At 46.9% G+C, this 19,278-nt stretch overlaps 1 protein-coding gene across 3 annotated transcripts in view; it reads left to right on the forward strand.

Moving 5' to 3' along the window:
* The first annotated feature begins 1,298 nt into the window (after nucleotides 1-1,298).
* MAPK4 (mitogen-activated protein kinase 4) overlaps nucleotides 1,299-19,278 on the forward strand; it is a 103,161-nt gene continuing 85,181 nt past the window's right edge. Inside the window, exon 1 of one of the 3 annotated variants that reach the window (XM_082241998.1) lies at nucleotides 1,299-1,547. The gene's annotated coding sequence lies outside the window, so the exon portion shown is untranslated. The remainder of the gene's footprint in view (nucleotides 1,548-19,278) is intronic. The other 2 variants (XM_082241997.1, XM_082242000.1) reach the window with 2 other exon arrangements.

Raw genomic sequence — 19,278 nt, forward strand, 5'->3', positions numbered from 1 at the left:
TGTATGTTTTGACTCCACAGAGTGGGAAGTGATGGAGACAGGATGTTTGTGTTACTGTGTTCCGTGAAGTGGGACTATTGTCCTTTGTTCTTTTTCTCTTTGCTGTCTGATGCTAGAGAGAGAGGGAGCCATATTGCAGTGCTCCGTGCGTCTTTATATGTAAATAAAGTAGATTAGCCAAAATACTGAGTTGTTGAGGTCTGTTACGCAACTGCACAAACTCTGCGGATCCCTAAGTGTGCCGGTGTCGGTTGGCATCGGTTGTTGTGATGTTCGGGCTGAAGAAAGCTAATGAAGCTCCTGAATGATTGACCAGGAGGGAGGGAACATGCCAGTTGGGCATGTGTCTCTACCAGGGTCCTATTCGGGTGTAGGCTGAACTCCTGACAGCAAGATCCACAGGGACAGATTATATGGCCTCCAAGGAATGCATCACCCATTGCTGCAGTGGCACTGACAGCAGCAATGCACCCTTGGATCTGTTCCCCACATGCTGCCTCTGTAGGAGCTTCTGTAGGAGGCTTCCTCAACCTCGGCCCTCCAGATGTTTTAAGACTACAATTCCCAGCATCCCTGACCACTGGTCCTGCTAGCTAGGCATCATGGGAGTTGTAGGCCAAAAACACCTGGAGGGCTGAGGCTGAGGAAGCCTGCTCTTGACCAATAGGAGAGATGCAATGTAGATCTCCCCCCTGTACTTGTTTTGGATGTAGATCTTCACTTACCCCTTATTCCACAGCAGGAAAGGCCGTGCCATTTTGTGGTCTGCCTCAGATGCCAAAATATATTGGGAACAGGATTCTGGACTAGTTGGGCCACTTGTCCAGCAGGGTTCTTCTTCTGTTCCAACCTGCTCAGCTTTCAGCCTTAAACTTCTTTTACCTTTGCTCTTCTCTTCGCCCCCCATCACACACACACACACACACGCACACACAGAGAAGGAAGTAGATACCATCTCCAAATTTGGCTGCTGATGTGCCCAAATTTTCATCTGAGCAGGGAACTACACAGCTGGCAGACTTCTCATTTCTTCTGCCCCCACCCTTTGCACATAAGAGCCTCTCACTGTTCTTGCACCCTTGAACCAGCTGCTGTCTTCCCTCCCTCCTCCCTTCCACTTCCCTGCCTCCAACCGGGGACGGGGTGGGGGCGCAGCTGCGGTTGCAACCAGCCTGAGCTAACAGCAGGTGGCTGCCCGGTGACTGACAGCCCTTCCATGACGTCATGCAGGTGGGCAGGGCGCCGGGAGGCGTTCTTTTTGCATGACTATAGAGGCAGTGGCTGGTAAGTGACAGAGGGGAGCTTATCAGTACACAGAGAGAGTGAGTGGAAGGAGGGAGGGAGGGAAGGAGAGGCAGAAAAGAAAGCCGAGCTCTCTCTGTGTGTGTGTGTGCGTGCGCGCGCGCTTCTGTCTCTTTATGGCCGGTGCTTTTAAATAGGAAATGCACCTTAGGTGAGGCTTCCCTGCGAGAAGGGAGATAAGAGATCAGGACCATCCTTCCTGCCTGCGCTCATTCAGCTGGATGGGCTCCCCCCCCCATAGGTGAGTAGCTCCATTCTTCCTTCCACAGGGATGCTGGTTCCCAATTAGTTCCGAGGAGCCTGTGTATATGTGCGCGCGCGGCTGCCTGATCTGCGCTCAGGAAGAAAAGGATCATAATATTAATCAATGAAATGAAATCCATAGCCAAGAAGATCCTGGAGGGGCATATAGAGGAAAAGGAGGGGGCGAAGGAAGGGAAGAGATCCGGAGGGGTTTTGCTCGCCTCTGCGCCTCTTTTTATCGGTCCTATAAAGAACGCTCTCCTTCTCATTGTCCTAGAGAGAGGGGGGCGGGGAGCTGGTCCTCCGCCTTTTAGTCCTAGCCGGATTGTTCCGGGGGGGGGGTGGATGGGAGCTGGTGGAGGCATCGGCGGCTGCCTTGGCTGCCTGGGGTTCTTTCAGGACAGGGTGATGGGAGGGAGCGAGCGAGGGGAGGCGAGCAGCAAAGAATGAATGACGAGACGAGTTTGGCTGGGGAGGCATCTTTTCCTCGCTCTCGCTCCCTCTTTCTCTCCACTGCCAGCATCTGAGCTAGGCAGCCCCGATCCTTTTTGAGCGTTTTGGTCGGGAGGAAACCCCTCTTCATTCAGAGGGTCTTGATTTTAATGGAAAGCCCCTCCTAATTCAATGGGACTCCACTCCCCAACTCAAAAGCGCGCAGAATTGCAGCTTTGGGGATTGCTTAACCGTGGACCTGGGAGAGAATGTATTGTTGCGTTTGTGAAAGGCAATGTCTTTCTTTCTTTCTTTCTTTCTTTCTTTCTTTCTTTCTTTCTTTCTTTCTTTCGCCCCTTCCCCTCTTGCTCTGTATTGCACTGAACCAGGAGATTTGCAGTACTGTATTGTCCTCCTTGCGCCAAGTGGGTAGGCGCCGGAAGAGGGTTTTCCCCGGGGCCACCTTTCCACTTCGGATTCTGATGCCCGCTTAGCGCTGGGTGAGCAGGTGGGAAAAGAGGCGAGGCGGTGCATCCAAGCGAAAGGGCTGTAGCTCAGTGGTTTGCGTGCAGAAAGTCCCAGGTTCGGGTCCTTGGTTTCTCCAGGTACGTAGATAGACGCATGTCACAGTTCCTGGATAGCCGCTGCCAGCCATCAATAAATATTGATTGGCTTTTAAAAATCACATCACAAAGTCCAGTCTGAATAAGATTAAAATATTATTTGTGCCTTTCACAACCGAAGTGAGAAAGACTGTAGCTCAGTAGCTCCAAGTAGAGCTGGGAATGTCCCCTGTCTGGAACTCTGGAGAACAGCTGCCAGTAGACAATATTGAACGAGATGGATCAATAGTCTGTTTCAATGTTTAATACTAGGAGCCCTAAGGAATATGACCAGGATCCTTTTCACATGGTCTTGCATCCTCCTTTCCTAATTCTTTAGCCTTTACTATGCCATGAAAGCTGGTGATGGATGTTGGCATCTGTCTGTCTCGAGAGCAATGGAGTGTGCCTCGAGGGGTGAAGTCAAACCACTGAGTTAGCAGCACCAAAGTGACCTTCCTGGGGTGCAAGCCTGGGCAGGGTGTGTGGTGGTCCTGGGCTGCCCAGACGACAAGACCCCACCCCCTGGCCTCGCTGATGTGGTCCAAAGGAAAGCAGAGTGATATGTTTGGCACCAGTTTGGCTTGCGGGAGTTGCGTACAAGGTGCCATCCAACTGCTTTAGGGACTCCACTTCGGATTTGTTGCAGGGTTTACTCCTTTGCCATTTCTTCTCCTGAAGATGTCTGGCAAGGCAGCACAGGTTTAGGACCAGAGTTTTCCTTCTAAATGGACTGCCTTCTCAGGTGGAGGAGCCCCATCTGCCCCTCACTTCCCTCTACAGCTCATGCAGAAACCACCCTCCTCTTGACTGTTGGGACTCCACTATGGGTCTCCACTTCCAAGGCAAGAAGGTGACTAGCTGTATGTTTTCTTGGACACAACAATAGTGTATTGCAGGGACTGGGATACACGATAATAACCTGATTCGAGAAAGACTGCTAATGGCTTGGGAGTTAACAGTGCAGTCCTAGGTAAGGGTAAAGGGACCCCTGATCATTAGGACCAATTGTGGCCGACTCTGGGTTTGCGGCGCTCATCTCGCTTTATTGGCCAAGAGAGCCGGCGTACAGTCATGTGGCCAGCATGACTAAGCCGCTTCTGGCGAACCAGAGCAGCACACGGAAATGCCGTTTACCTTCCCGCCGGAGCGGTACCTATTTATCTACTTGCACTTTGAAGTGCTTTTGAACTGCTAGGTTGGCAGGAGCAGGGACCGAGCAACGGGAGCTCACCCCGTTGAACTGCCGACCTTCTGATCGGCAAGTCCTAGGCTCTGTGGTTTAACCCACAGCGCCACCCTAAACCATGCCTATTCAGAAGTTAATTCCCAACAAGTTCAATGGGAAAGTGGGTGTAGCGTTGCAGCCTTAGAACAATGTAGCGGTGAACTGGGACTTTGCTGGTTCAACACTAAGCTCTGTGCTGAGCATTTTTCCAGTGGTCTGGGGGAATGAGCTGTTGGCCCCAGCAATTCATCTGCACTTCTGGGAGGCAGTTCTGGGTTGCTTGACAGCAGTGGGACTCTCCCCAGTCTGCAAAATTCACCAGTCCTCCTTCATGTCCTTCTTGAGTAGTTTTACCTGGCTGGAATGTGTCCTTGAACTCGGGCAATGCCTTTTGTTCACCTGGATGGAGGACAGAGAGGTCTGTTTAGGAACTAGCCTACTGTATGAAGATAACATTTACATTTCCTGCTGCACTCACTTTGCCTCTGCCTCTGCTCCCCATTGGCATATGCCACCCCCCCGAAGGTTGCCAAGAAGGGAGAGGGTCCCTCAGTGTGAAAAGATCCCCCACTTGAGCCGTAAATTCAGGGGCAGTCTACCTCTGAGAGTAAGTTGCTAGGGAGCAAGATCAGGAGCAGTCCCCCATGCCCTTATCTCAGTTTGCTTCTTGCAGATCAGTTCTCACACCCCAGTGCCTAAGCAAATGTGTTCAGCGAGGTTACCCATTAAAAAAGTTAAATAAATGTACACCTGTATTTCACGTGGGACCTGACAGGTATTGTACAGACATTAAACAGGAATCAAATTGCTTATGAAGTTGGCTGCAGACGCACCAGACAGCAGTTTTAAAGAAGTCGAGTCACTGCTGCTTACCGGGAGGGAGAGTGGAAGAGGCGAGGTTGCAAGGAGGTCAGCGCTGTGCAAACTCACTGGCAGAACCCCTGGCAATTCCACAGCACCAACCAGCCCTGTCCCACTCTCTGCCTGGTAAGCAGGAGCAAACGGCCTGCCTTGAGGTCAGGTGAGTGTCATTGCCCAACTGCACCACCTGCCGCTGTGTTTGGCTAGAGGTAGCCAACATGGGCGCTCTGTTGAACTGTAGCTTCCATGTCACTCCATGTTGCCCTGGACTAGGGCCACAAGGGTGCCTTAGCAAGCAGAGACAGGGTAGGCACCTGACAGAGTGGGCCCTAATCCATGAAAGCTTCTGCCACCACAAATCTTTCAGATGCCACAAAGGACTCCGTTGTTCTTGCTGCAACAGGCAAATGGTTGACCACAAACTTGACATGAGCCAACAGTGTGACGCGGCAGCTAAAAAAGCCAATGCAATTCTGGGATGCATCAATAGAAGTATAGCATCTAGATCAAGGGAAGTAATAGTGCCACTGTATTCTGCTCTGGTCAGACCTCACCTGGAGTACTGTGTCCAGTTCTGGGCACCACAGTTCAAGAAGGACACTGACAAACTGGAACGTGTCCAGAGGAGGGCAACCAAAATGGTCAAAGGCCTGGAAACGATGCCTTATGAGGAATGGCTAAGGGAGCAGGGCATGCTTAGCCTGGAGAAGAGGAGGTTAAGGGGTGATATGATAGCCATGTTCAAATATATAAAAGGATGTCACATAGAGGAGGGAGAAAGGTTGTTTTCTGCTGCTCCAGAGAAGCGGACACGGAGCAATGGATCCAAACTACAAGAAAGAAGATTCCACCTAAACATTAGGAAGAACTTCCTGACAGTAAGAGCTGTTCGACAGTGGAATTTGCTGCCAAGGAGTGTGGTGGAGTCTCCTACTTTGGAGGTCTTTAAGCAGAGGCTTGACAACCATATGTCAGGAGTGGTCTGATGGTGTTTCCTGCTTGGCAGGTGTGTTGGACTCGATGGCCCTTGTGGTCTCTTCCAACTCTATGATTCTATGATTCTATGAAATGGGCACCACAGGCTTGCAAGGAATACTGGACTAGGTTGACCTCACTGTGCTCTGGCAAGCACTTCTTATGTTCAGAGGCCAGATTGTTTATGCAATGACTCCTGAGTATGGGACCTTTGCTTTTATAAATGATATATATATATATAAGCAGACCTCATGGGGATTCTGTTTCATTTTTTAAAGCAGACAACACAAGCCATCAACTAGTTTCAACGTTGCTGTTGCATTGGCGGCTCCCAGACCACTCACGCCCCTGCCTCTATATATATATGATGTCTAATCCAGTCTCTCTCTCTCTCCCCTTCCCATGCTATAAGTCTGCTTTGCTTGCACATTGTTTTTCCTTTGCTGGCTCTCCTGCGCTTTAAAAGCCAGCGTTCCTATAAAACCAGACCTGATGCCTACAGCGTACGAATGCTTCTGTTGCAAATAACTGATTTACATTTGTATGAATGAATTCTGTTATGCTGTAAGTGTACGTAGCAGCTCGCCCATTGGCTGAATGCATCCTTTGCTGCGCTCATGCTTTCAGATCTACAGAAGAAGCCCTTTTGGTAGTCACCGCACCTAGTGAGGTCTGTGCTGGAGGGGGCTGTGGGAGTGTGTTCTCTGTGGTTGCTCCACACCTGTGGAATGACCTTTTGTCAGAAGTATATCAAGCTCCAACATTGCTGCTTTCATTTCACCAGTGGGTGAAAGATGCAACTCTTTACCCAAGCCTTTGAGGAGTACCAGGAGACGGAGAGTCTGAGACTGCCTCATTTAGCTATGCTTTTTTAGTGTGTTTCCACTGCAATTTGATGAATGTTGTGTTTAGTCTAGCTCAGTGGCGTAGCGTGGGGGGTGCAGGGGGGGGCGGCCGCACCGGGTGCAACATCTGGGGGTTAGGGTTAGGGGGCGCAAATCCACAGGTTAGGGGGCGCAAATTACTTGCCTTGCCCCGGGTGCTGACAACCCATGCTACGCCACTGGTCTAGCTCAGTGTTTCCCAACCTTTTTTGGGCAAAGGCACACTTGTTGGATGAAAAAAATCTTGAGGCACACCACCATTACAGCCCTGTGATGTCAGCGCGCAGCGTCACGCCGGGAGGGACGCACGAAAGTGTAAGTTTCAATTTTTTTCCCTCCCCCTTGCCGGGGAACCTCCAAGCTTTGGGGGTGGGGGGGGAGGAGGCAGCAAAGCGAGGCAGGAAGGAGAGCGCGGCTTGGCTGGGTGAGCTTTGGCAGGGGCAGGGAATGAGAGCCGCGAGGCGGGCGCTGCGGACGGAGGCGCTGCCCGCCGAGCTCACAGGCAGCCAGGCAGGCAGACGGCGAGAGCCCCGCACTGGGCGGCCTCTCCTCGCCGCCGCCACCCTGCCTCTCGCCCCCCGACTCGCCCGCCTCCCTCCAGGCAACATCTCGCGGCACACCAGGCAACATCTCGCGGCACACTAGTGTGCCGCGGAACAGTCATTGGGAAACACTGGTCTAGCTTATTATTATTGCCAGTTGTTGGTTTTCAATACTACCTATGCATTTACCTTCCTAGGACCTTTGGGCCAAAGGTGGATTATAAATGTTTGTAATAAACAGATTCATAAACGGCAGGTTTCCAAGGGAGCAACCTGTTTATTGAGCATTCGTTCTGTTTGATTTGTGGGGAGATTTGACAATGTTGGCTGTTTAAGGAGCATTCATTCTGATTTGTTTCCAGGGAGGTTAGTCAACATGGTTTCAAACCATTTTCCCATGGCTTTCCTTACTGTAAGCTTTTGAGGAAGAGGGGTTGTCGTGCATGGCCTCCCAATGATCTTTGAGTTCCCAAACCTGAATTTGCTGCCAGGGGACTGGATCCCACCTGAACATAGTGACAGTCCGGAACTGCATGGGCAGACTGAGAACACGATACCACACTCACCAAACCAGCACTCTTTGCATGCACCCAGGAGCATGGGATTTGGGTGCTGTTGCATGGCTTTCGATGCACAAACTCTATTTATATTGGTGCTCATTGACAAGCTGCCGCATACAAATTTGCCACTTAAACTGATCAAGTAGCAAGGTATGTATATGCACCCCAGACTTAAAAGGAGTTTACTTGCGGCAGATGCATCCCATTTGTGACACACAAATTTATGATAAATTCCTCAATAGCAACTGTGGTGGTCTGCCATGGCAAGAAGCAAAGAAGAAACTTGAGACATTGCCCCCCCCTTAAAGACTGTGATTTCGGACTATAAGATCTAGTGTGGAGTAGTGGATAGCTTGTCACACCAGAATTGGGAAGACCAGTTCAAATCCCCTCTTGACTATTGGGTATCCTTGGACCAGTCTCTGCCTGACCTACTTCATGGGGTTCTTGTGAGGTTTAAATTTGGGGGTGTTGAGGAGAAACATATATGCTACCTTGAACTCCTTGGGGGGGAAACGTGAGATGCAAAGGCAATAAATAATTGCTAGGCACTTGTAACCGGAGAACGGGAAACTTAGTTCAAACCAGCCTCTGAAATTTGGGCCCAGGTGCAGATTTCTGCTGCTTACGGCTTCATAGTCCTTGTTGACAGATCACAGTGCGGAAGTGACAGTGAAAAACATTAAGGGCTGGAGTTATGTCAGACTTCAGTAGTGCAGGGAGGTAGTTTTGTGCCTGGACTTCGTGCTCTTAATTGTGTCACCTTTAGGCAGGTGTAAGAAACATAGGAAACTGCCTTGTACACAGGCAGAATACTGGTCTGGCTAGCTTGGCATTGTCTCCACAGGCTGGCAGCTGCTGCCAGAGTTTCAGGCATGGACATTCCCAGCCTTACCTGGAGAGAGGAGGGAGATTGAACCCAGGATCATTTGCTTACAAAGCAGCTGTTCTGCTTCTGAGCTGCTGTCCTTCTCCACTCCATACAGATAGGTAGCTGTGTTGGTCTGCCATAGTCAAAATAAAAAAAATCCTTCCAGTAGCACCTTAAAGACCAACTAAGTTAGTTCTTGGTATGAGCTTTCGTGTGCACCACATTGAGCCGCATGAAAGGTACCGTATCTGAAGAAGTGTGCATGCACACGAAAGCTCATACCAAGAACTAACTTAGTTGGTCTTTAAGGTGCTACTGGAAGGATTTTTTTTATTTTTTTATTTCCACTCCATACATAACCCTTTGCTTCTGAAGCATGCAAATAATATTTATTTCCATGCTTTGCTACCCTACGGGAGTTTTACTTGCGTTGCATTGAAAAATATTTCAAGAATTGCTTTTAGGATAGGTTTTTTTAATTAAAAAAAGGTCCACTTTTTGAAAAGACCCCCTCTAAGGGTGACGAGAGGACAATTAATTTTGTTAACATGCCAGCGTTTGAGACTAGGTTATGTCCAATTCCCACAGAAAAGGTCTTAGCACTAGTATAGCTCTTAGTACTATTGTCCCCGCAACCACACCACACAAAATTGCTCTCCTGTGTTGCAGTTTGGAAGCTTTCTAAGTCTTCAAATGCCTAAAACGACCCCTGTTCCATGTGTGTGAATAGCAAACAAAACAGCAGATGAAATTGAAATTAACTGGCGTTCTAGTCTAAGCTGCCTAACTATGTTTTTGTTTTGTTTTGTTTTGTTTTGCTTTTTTAAAGTGTGCTAATATTAAGCTGAGTTATCTGGCTTCGGCTTTCACTTGTTTGGCCTTTTTCTGGATATGCAAAGCTAGCGACCAAATCCTCTTAAATAAATCTTCATCAGTGTCTCTTAGAAAGCGCAGCCCAGTTTGCAAGAAAGTCGATTACATCACCGCTCCCGTGAAGGAGTCCTCCTGGACGCTTACATATCAATGCTCGACCGCACGCCATGGGTTCAGAGCCCTGTACAAACATGGATGGCAACAAGGCTCCTGTGACAGCTGTCAGTGTTGCAAGCCTTGTTTTACAGGCATTTTGGAAGGTGAAATGTCTTGCCTGAGGCTATACTGGGGTTGGGGGGGGGAGAAAGCAAAATTGATGGAAGTTAACCTCCACCAGTGATTCGCAAGCAATAGGGCAGCCATGGCGGCATGATGTGTTTAGAAGAGGTAGTTTTGATGTCACAGGGAAGGGAGAGATCATTTGATGGGGCACGGCAATGCCAAATTTAGCATGCCCACAGCCAGCTCCCACTTACTTCCTTACTTCTAGCCAGTCTGGGAGGGAGGTGGCAATAGATGTCAGCTTTCTCTTCCTCCTCTCTGTCAGTGTTGTCCTTGCAGAACTCAAGAGGGAGGAGGATGGGGAGAAAGCTAGAATTAGTTTTGAGTATGTTGGACTCAAATATATTGGGCGCAGGTGGCGCTGTGGGTTAAACCACAGAGCCTAGGGCTTGCCAATCAGAAGGTCGGTGGTTCAAATCCCCGCAATGAGGTGAGCTCCTGTTGCTTGGTCCCTGCTCCTGCCAACCTAGCAGTTCGAAAGCACAAAGTGCAAGTAGGTAAATAGGTACCGCTCCGGCGGGAAGGTAAACGGCGTTTCCGTGCGCTGCTCTGGTTTACCAGAAGCAGCTTAGTCATGCTGGCCACATGACCCGGAAGCTGTACGCCGGCTCCCTCGGCCAGTAAAGCGAGATGAGCGCCGCAACCCCAGAGTCAGTCACGACTGGACCTAATGGTCAGGGGTCCCTTTACCTTTATATTGGACTCCATGACATTCATGTAGGAAAGCCCTGCCCAATACAGATAGGTGTTAAATGTTGAGAAGGCTTGAAGGAACGTAAGAAGAAGAAAATTATAGGGACAGAACTACCTAAAATGTATAGAAACGTATTTATGTATGCTGCTACAGAGGCAAGAATGTTACTTGCCTAAAAGTGGAAAGTAGCAGAAGTCTCAGCAAAGAAAGAATGGATATAAAAACTTATGGAATATGCAGAAATGGCGAAACTTAACGGAAGAACAAGAAATCAAGATAATTTTTTTAAATAAAAGAATGGAAATGGTCTGTTAAATATTTACAGATAAAACCACTGACAGGAGTATTGTAAAAACCTGCAGTTTTATATGAGTGCAGTGGAATCTCGATTGTTGAATGTAATCCATTCTGGAAGATTGTTCGACTTCTGAAACGTTTGACAACCGAGGCACAATTCCCGGTCGGCAAAATGCATTGGGGAAAAATGGAGAAATGCGCCTTGGAAGCCGTTCGATTTCCGAGGCGCATTCGAAAACGGAAGCATTCACTTCTGGGTTGTCAGTGTTCAACAGCCGAACCGTTTGACTTTCAAAGTGTTCAACAACCGAGGTTCCACTGTATATATTTAAAGAAGATGAGCAAATGAGTAAATTAAGTTAATTTGGATATGCAGAAGATATTAAAAACAAATATAAGGAACCGCAGAAAGAGGGGGAGGGAAGTCAAGTTTTGAAATGTCAAAATGATTGTAAAAGTAGTGAAATGTATAAAATTAGTGAAATGTATAATTGCACATCTAGTCTTGCATCGTGTTCTCACAGTGGCCAAGCAGTTGCCTGTGGGAAACCTGCAAGCATGACCTGAGCACAAAATCACTCTCCCCTCCTATGGTTTCCAGCAACAGGTGTTCAGTAAGATACTGCCTGCACCTATGGAGATAGAGGCAAGTCAGCAATGTCTAGGCAACATGACAACATGTGTAATAGACAACATATGTAATAGACAATCTTTATAGAATTCCTTCAAACCATAACAAGTACAAAATGAAATCTTTAGTCTCAAAGTCTATGAAAACCTTTAAATGAAGCAAGGTACCAAACTTTGTACGATGAAAGACAAGCTGTGAAGCTTTGTATATTCAGCAAATATGATGTCCAACACTGAACAGTGATTCCGGATATTGGCTACTGTTTCATAGAATTGCTTCATAAACGGAAAATAATTTTTTTTACAGACGATGACCTGCATGACATATCACTTTACAAAACTTATAAACCATAATGCAATCAGTAATGAAAAAGAGTACATACCCCATCTTCATTTAAAGATTTTCAGACTAAATATTTCATTTTGTACTTGTTTTGGTTTGAAGGAATTCTATAAAGATTGTCTATTACGTATGCATATGGTCATCATGTTGCCTAGACATTGCTGACGTTCTCTTTGCAACACTGGGGTTTGTTTGCCTACTTACCCATGGAAGCAAGAGCATAGCCATCATGGCTAATAGCAATTCATAGTCTTATGCCCCATGGAGTTATCTAATCTTTTTTTAAAAAAAAGCCATTCAAGTTGGTGGCCATGACTGCCTCCTGTGGGAGTGAGTGCCATAGTTTAACCATGCACTGCCTGAAGTTGCTATCCACATCAATTTTGTATCGGCACAATCCTTGATAATTGCAGGTGTTCATGTACCGTGCTTTTAAATTATGTTCCTGTAGTCTGGGGGAGTTAATGGGAGGACACCAAAAGTGGACTTTGCAAGCCTTTCTTGTTGCTAAGAGACTTTGCCCACCATCTGTTATGTAATGGTCTGAGGACCTTGCTGCCCTGCCTATATATGTAGGATGCATGTACTGGTAATATTATTACTCATACACTATTTTTATTTTCTTCTTCTTCTTCCCCTCCCTTCCCTTGTTAAATTTGCAAAAATAAAATAAAAATATTAAAAAGGTTGCACTGAATCCAGTGAGTCAGCCAGGGCCACACTATACCACACTGCGGAAGATAAGGCTATTGATGATTTCTAGCTTTGACAGCTGGGTAGGACCTCCAGTGTCAGGGATTGCATGCCCCTCTGACTATCAGTACTGGGGAACACAAGTGGGGAGAGAACTGGCTTTGTGAGACCAGGATGTTAGACCAGATGGGCCTTTGGGTCTGATGTAGCAAGGATCTTCTTATAGGTGGCTGTCCAAGTACACTTCATACAGATGAATGACACAGTCAACGTATGAAATGAATATGGCTAATACTCAACTTGAACCGGTTCTCACCATTTTAGTACCTTATCTTCCAAAACTCGATCAGTCACATAGGCCCGCTGAGAGGACAGAAGAAATTCCATTCCCCAAATTTATTTTCCACGTTGATATGCGCAGCAGAAACCAAAACCACAATTCTAGCTGTTTTCATGGTGGATTTTATCTCTTTCTCTTTCCCAGCAGGGAAATGCAGTAAATACAAAGCCTATCTAATCTCAATCTCAGTCTCAGTCTCTGTGTGTGCACACTGAGAGAGGGAGAGAGTAGGGTGGAATGCTGTTTTGGATAAGAACATAAGAAAATGCACAGTCATGGGTTTGAGCCCCACACTGGGCAAAAGATTCCTGCATTGTAGTGGGTTGAACTAGATGACCCTTGTGGTCCCTTCCAACTTTCCAAATCTATGATTCTATGTGAAATGTAGGTGGGTTTCCATGAGGCAAGACACAGTTATAACAGCAAGAACCTTTACGGAACAAATAGAACTGGACAACAGGGGCAAAGCAACTGCTTATATATATTTTTGAAGGCCTGGGCCGCTCCCACTCCCAACGTGATTGGCTGTCTAAACTTCCAAGCTGCGAATCATGACTCAGAGTTTAAGGGCCAATGGCAGAGGCCCAAATCCTGAAATGTTCTGTGATTGGATATTATGTATCAAATCAGAACACGGGCTCAGAATCCTTAGTCCAGACCAAAGGTCAGCAAACTTTTTCAGCAGGGGGCTGGTCCACTGTCCCTCAGACCTTGTGGGGGGTTGGACTATATATATATATATATATATATATATATATATATATATGGGGGAGAACGAATTTCTATGACCCACAAATAACCCAGAGATGCATTTAAAATTAAAGCACACATTCTACTCATGTAAAACACGCTGATTCCTGGACCGTCTGTGGGCCGGATTGAGAAGGTGATTGGGCCGGATCCAGCCCCCGGGCCTTAGTTTGCCTACCCATGGTCCAGACTCAAGCTCAGGCAAACACCGACCACTGAATACATAACACTATGAGAAACTGCAAAGGTCCTCACCAGCACCCTTGTGGAGAAAAGTTGTGAGAAACCATAGAAACAGCTTGGTCCTTTGTGCTGCCCACTATACTGTACTCAACGTACCCAAAGATTTATGCTATGGAATGACTACACAGAAGAAGCAACAGTTATTACTGATAGGCGACCCCAGTAGACGAGCCCCATCTGCCTCTCACTTCCCTCTACAGCACATGCAGAAACTGCCTTCTTGACCGTTGGACCTGTTAGAATTCCTGCTCCATGACTGCAGTCATGGGATTGTTTTTGTTTTTTTTAAAGATATTTATTGAGAAAAAATTTTAAATATAAGAAAAAATGAAAAATAAACATGCAAAACGATAAACAGTTAAAAACACACATTAATTTTCATTAACATAACTTCCATACCCTTATTTCCTCCAACCTCCTCTTACTTCCCTTCTCTGTATTCCAGTTCAGTTTGTTAGCTCAGCAAATCCTTACCACAAAATTTTTACCCATTTATAATCCTTTTTTTTTCATATCTCCTAAAGCATTACAGCTGAAAACCGCTTAATTTCTATCCAACATCTCTCTAACATTCATTAATTTTACAATATTTCTTTAAGTAGTCTTTAAATTTCTTCCACTCTTCTTTCACCGACTCTTCTCCCTGGTCTCGGATTCTGCCGGTCATCTCAGCCAGTTCCATGTAGTCGATCACCTTCATCTACCATTCTTCCAGAGTGGGTAGATCTTGTGTCTTCCAATACTTAGCGATTAGTATTCTTGCTGCTGTTGTGGCATACATAAAAAAATTCTGTCTTTCTTTTGCACCAATTGGCCGACTATGCCCAGGAGAAAGGCCTCTGGTTTCTTCTGGAAGGTATATTTAAATATGCAGTCATGGGATTGTTGTCTATCACATGACGGTGTATGTTTTGACTCCACAGAGTGGGAAGTGATGGAGACAGGATGTTTGTGTTACTGTGTTCCGTGAAGTGGGACTATTGTCCTTTGTTGTTGCAGTGCTCCATGCGTGTTTATATGTAAATAAAGTAGATTAGCCAAAATGCTGAGTTGCTGGGGTCAGTTACGCAATTGCGCAAACTCTGCGGATCCCTGAGTGTGCCGGTGTCGGTTGGCATCAGTCGCTGTGATGTTCGGGCTGAAGAAAGCTTTTGAAGCTCCCAAACGATTGACCAGGAGGGAGAGAACATGCAAGTCGGGCATGTGTCTCTACCAGGGTCCTACTCGAGTGTAGGCCGAGCTCCTGACAGGACCCACTATTGGTCTTGTTCACTCAATCTGCCAGAGCCTGTGTTTAGGTGTAGGGTAAGTCCCTAACTTATTGAGGGTTTGAGACCCATTGGCTCCCCTCACCTGGTTTAACTGGCCATTAGAAGCCGTTCCCAAGGTGTGGCCACTGTGACATACTGACAGCTTCTAGGAGCCACAGGTGAGAGCTGAGTGTAGGTATGGAGACCAAAGGTGGACAACCTACCCCAGAAGGAGCACAGTGTGCCCCCTTATCAGAGGTACTACCCTTCCCCTAACACCCTATAAAACCCTGAGGCGTCTTGGCAGGAAAAAGAACACTTCCCATGCACCTCTACTAAAGGGTATTTGGAGCAGGGGTTTCTGTGGAATATCTTAAGAAATGGAATTGCAATTATAAATGGCATAAAAAAAAAATCCCCTTTGTCTGCATGCCTGATGAACCCATGGCGAGCATTCTTTGCAAAACCAAGCATGCACAGCAGATTGAAAATGAGGAAGGAGAAAAATGGTAGATAGTTTTGGATACTGCTCCAGTAGGGAAAGTAATTTTTAGCACATTTGAGTTAACTATTATTGGAAACCTTTCTCGCCCCCCCCACCCCGCCCCCCCTGCTGTCCCTTTTGCTCTGCTAAGTACGGGATTCTTGTACTCTTGGGTTTGTTTCATCTCCTTTTGCGTGCCACCCACTGCGATTTTCACTACTCATTAAGCGAATTTCTCAGGCAGCTGGAACGCTAACTGGCATTTCTGAAGATTCCTTTCTCCCTTTGCCCCCCAATTCGTGGCATCAAAAAAGACAATGAATTAATGAGGGCAAAATGATTGAATGAAGGTGAGGATCAAAGATATGGCAGAATGCAAAAGAAAAAATGGGGAGAGAAAGGTATCCTGATAACAGGACTAAGACATATTGCGTGTTTGATCTCAAACTGTTCATCCAAGTGCATTACTCATAGGTTCTCAAACCATAAAATGGTCAAAGCTATAGTATACCTGAAGGAGCGTCTTCACCCCCATTGTTCAGCCCAGACCCTGAGGTCCAGCTCCGAGGGCCTTTTGGCAGTTCCCTCCTTGCGAGAAGTGAAGCTACAGGGAAGCAGGTAGAGGGCCTTCTCGGTAGTGGCCCCTGCTCTGTGGAACGCCCTCCCATCAGTTGTCAAGGAAATAAACAACTATCTGACTTTTAGAAGACATCTGAAGGCAGCCCTGTTTAGGGAATTTTTTAATGTTTGAAGTTTTATTCCGTTTTTAGTCCTCTGTTGGGAGCCGCCCAGATGGGTGGGAATAATAATAATAATAATAATAATAATAATAATAATAATAATAATAGTTCTTATGATGATTATGAAGGTGACTGGTTTTCCAAAATATATGCTCCTAAGTAAAATGTAAAGTTTGAACTGCAACCTTCATGAAACAGCAGGTCGCTTTTCTGTTCGCAGTGAAGAAAATGGGCTATAAGAAAAAACCCAGGCAATTATATTTCTTTAGCAGCCTAGCAAGCTGTGCACATCCTTCCCAGAGCATAAAATAAAAGAGCTCTTATGCGTCTGGCCAAGGCCGGGAGCAATAAATTGACATTGGTGCCATACGCGATGGTTGGCGTGTTAGCTTTTGTCCATTGTTATCACTGCACTCTCCGTTCCTTATTTCCATTCACCTATGGCCAAATGCTATTTCCCCCCCCTTGTGCTATTTGCATATATGGACAGTGTCCAGCAAAATATATATATAAAATAAGCATGCATCATTGCGGGAAACAAACAGGTTTGCTGTTAGATTTGCAAAGCAATGGGTTATGGAAGGCTGATCTCAAGGCTCAGCTCTGGCAGATTTGCACAGGTGCAGGCAGTACTTCACATAATGTGCTCCCCAACCAAGTAGGGCTTTGAAAGTCACCACCGGCTGTTTAAATTGGGTCCCAAATCAATCAGCAGCCAATTCATCTGTTTTAGGGTGGCCAGTTAAAGGTAAAGGTAAAGGTACCCCTGCCCGAACGGGCCAGTCTTGACAGACTCTGGGGGTGGTGCGCCCATCTCACATCTATAGGCCCATCTCACTTCTGGGTCACGTGGCCAGCGTGACAAAGCTGCATCTGGCGAGCCAGCGCAGCACACGGAACGCTGTTTACCTTCCCGCTGGTAAGCGGTACCTATTTATCTACTTGCACCCGGGGGTGCTTTCGAACTGCTAGGTTGGCAGGCGCTGGGACCGAGCAGCGGGAGCGCACCCCGCCGCGGGGATTCGAACCACCAACCTTTCGATCGGCAAGCCCTAGGCGCTGAGGCTTTTACCCACAGCGCCACCCACGTCCCAGGGTGGCCAGTTGCACATCGTCAAAAAAGAGGGCAAGCAACATCAAACAATAGTACAAAGGGGGATTTATATGGTCATTTAAGGGTATAAAGGTAAAGGTAAAGGGACCCCGACCATTAGGTCCAGTCGTGACCGACTCTGGGGTTGCAGCACTCATCTCGCTTTATTGGCCAAGAGAGCCAGCGTACAGCTTCCAGGTCATGTGGCCAGCATGACTAAGCCACTTCTGGCGAACCAGAGCAGCGCACGGAAACACAGTTTACCTTCCTGCCAGAGTGGTACCTATTGATCTACTTGCACTTTGACGTGCTTTCAAACTGCTAGGTTGGCAGGAGCAGGGACCGAGCAACGGGAGCTCACCCCGTCATGGGGATTCGAACCACCGACCGTCTGATCGGCAAGTCCTAGGCTCTGTGGTTTAACCCACAGCGCTACCCGCGTCCCTCCATTTATGGGTATAGATTCAAATTATTTCTTTACCTATAAATTATCTTATGCAATACTGTAATTTAAATATAATAACTCTATAAAGCCTGTGACTAGGTGACATGTGTGTGTCTGTCTAGTCTGCTGATGCTGCAAACTGTGGATGGAGAACTTTGATGCCCTTCCTGTTCTCCATTTTTATGGTTCTCCAGCTTTAATGGACCAGATAGCCCTTCAAATAGAGGATTTTATTTGTTTGTTTGTTTGTTTGTTTGTCCATTCAACTAAATTCCTATGCTGCTTGGTTGTAGTAAAACATCTAAGCAGTTTCCCAGAAGAATATAACATTTAAAGATAACTAAAATTAACAGCAATGAAGATTAAAGCATGTCAACAGCCATGTGTCTGGATAGCCTTGCCTAAACAAAAATGTTTCAAGCAGGCACCTGCAGCAATACCGATTACACTGGGAACTGTAAGATATGGCATTGTGTGAACCTCCATAAGCTGTTTACATTGGTTAATGGGCACTGTCTTCCCAGCTCCTAAGCCTAGCTCTTGTTTGTATACTGTTGCCTGCTCTTCCACACCTCTCATCCTGAACCCACTGATCATTTAGGAAGCATCTGTGTCTCACTAGAGTGGTGATACTATAGAGTTTCCTAGGAGGTGATAGGAAACCTTGCCTTTGGCCACTGGAAGCTCAACATAAAAAAACCGAAGATCATGGCCATTGGTCCCATCACCTCCTGGCAAACAGAAGGGGAAGAAATGGAGGCAGTGAGAGATTTTACCTTCTTGGGCTCCATGATCACTGCAGATGGTGACAGCAGCCACGAAATTAAAGGACGGCTTCTTCTTGGGAGAAAAGCAATGACAAACCTAGACAGCATCTTAAAAAGCAGAGACATCACCTTGCCAACAAAGGTCCGTATAGTAAAAGCTATGATTTTCCCAGTAGTGATGTATGGAAGTGAGAGCTAGACCATAAAGAAGGCTGATCGCTGAAGAATTGATGCTTTTGAATTATGGTGCTGGAGGAGACTCTGGAGAGTCCCATGGACTGCAAGAAGATCAAACCTCTCCATTCTGAAGGAAATCAGCCCTGAGTGCTCACTGGAAGGACAGATCCTGAAGCTGAGGCTCCAAGACTTTGGCCACCTCATGAGAAGAGAAGACTCCCTGGAAAAGACCCTGATGTTGGGAAAGATGGAAGGCACAAGGAGAAGGGGATGACAGAGGACGAGATGGTTGGACAGTGTTCTTGAAGCTACCAGCATGAGTTTGACCAAACTGCGGGAGGCAGTAGAAGACAGGAGTGCCTGGAGTGCTCTGGTCCATGGGGTCACGAAGAATCTGACACGACTAAACGACTAAACAACAACAGGAGGTGATAGGAAACCTTGCATTTGGCCACTGGCATCCCTCCAATCGCTTTCACTTGGAGCAGGCAGAACTCTCTGCTCTTTAATGCCCACTCTTAATTACCGACCAGAGTACCGACTACTTTGGGCAGAGATGAATAACTGTTCAAGCCCACCAAACACACCCTGGAGGTAGTGTTGTGTGGATAGCGTCATTATGCATTCTGATCACTAGGTGGCTTGGGACTATATCCAAATGAAGTCATGCTGGGGTT

Source organism: Podarcis vaucheri (assembly GCF_965113315.1).
Source record: "Podarcis vaucheri genome assembly, chromosome: 11".
NCBI classification, from domain to species: domain Eukaryota; kingdom Metazoa; phylum Chordata; class Lepidosauria; order Squamata; family Lacertidae; genus Podarcis; species Podarcis vaucheri.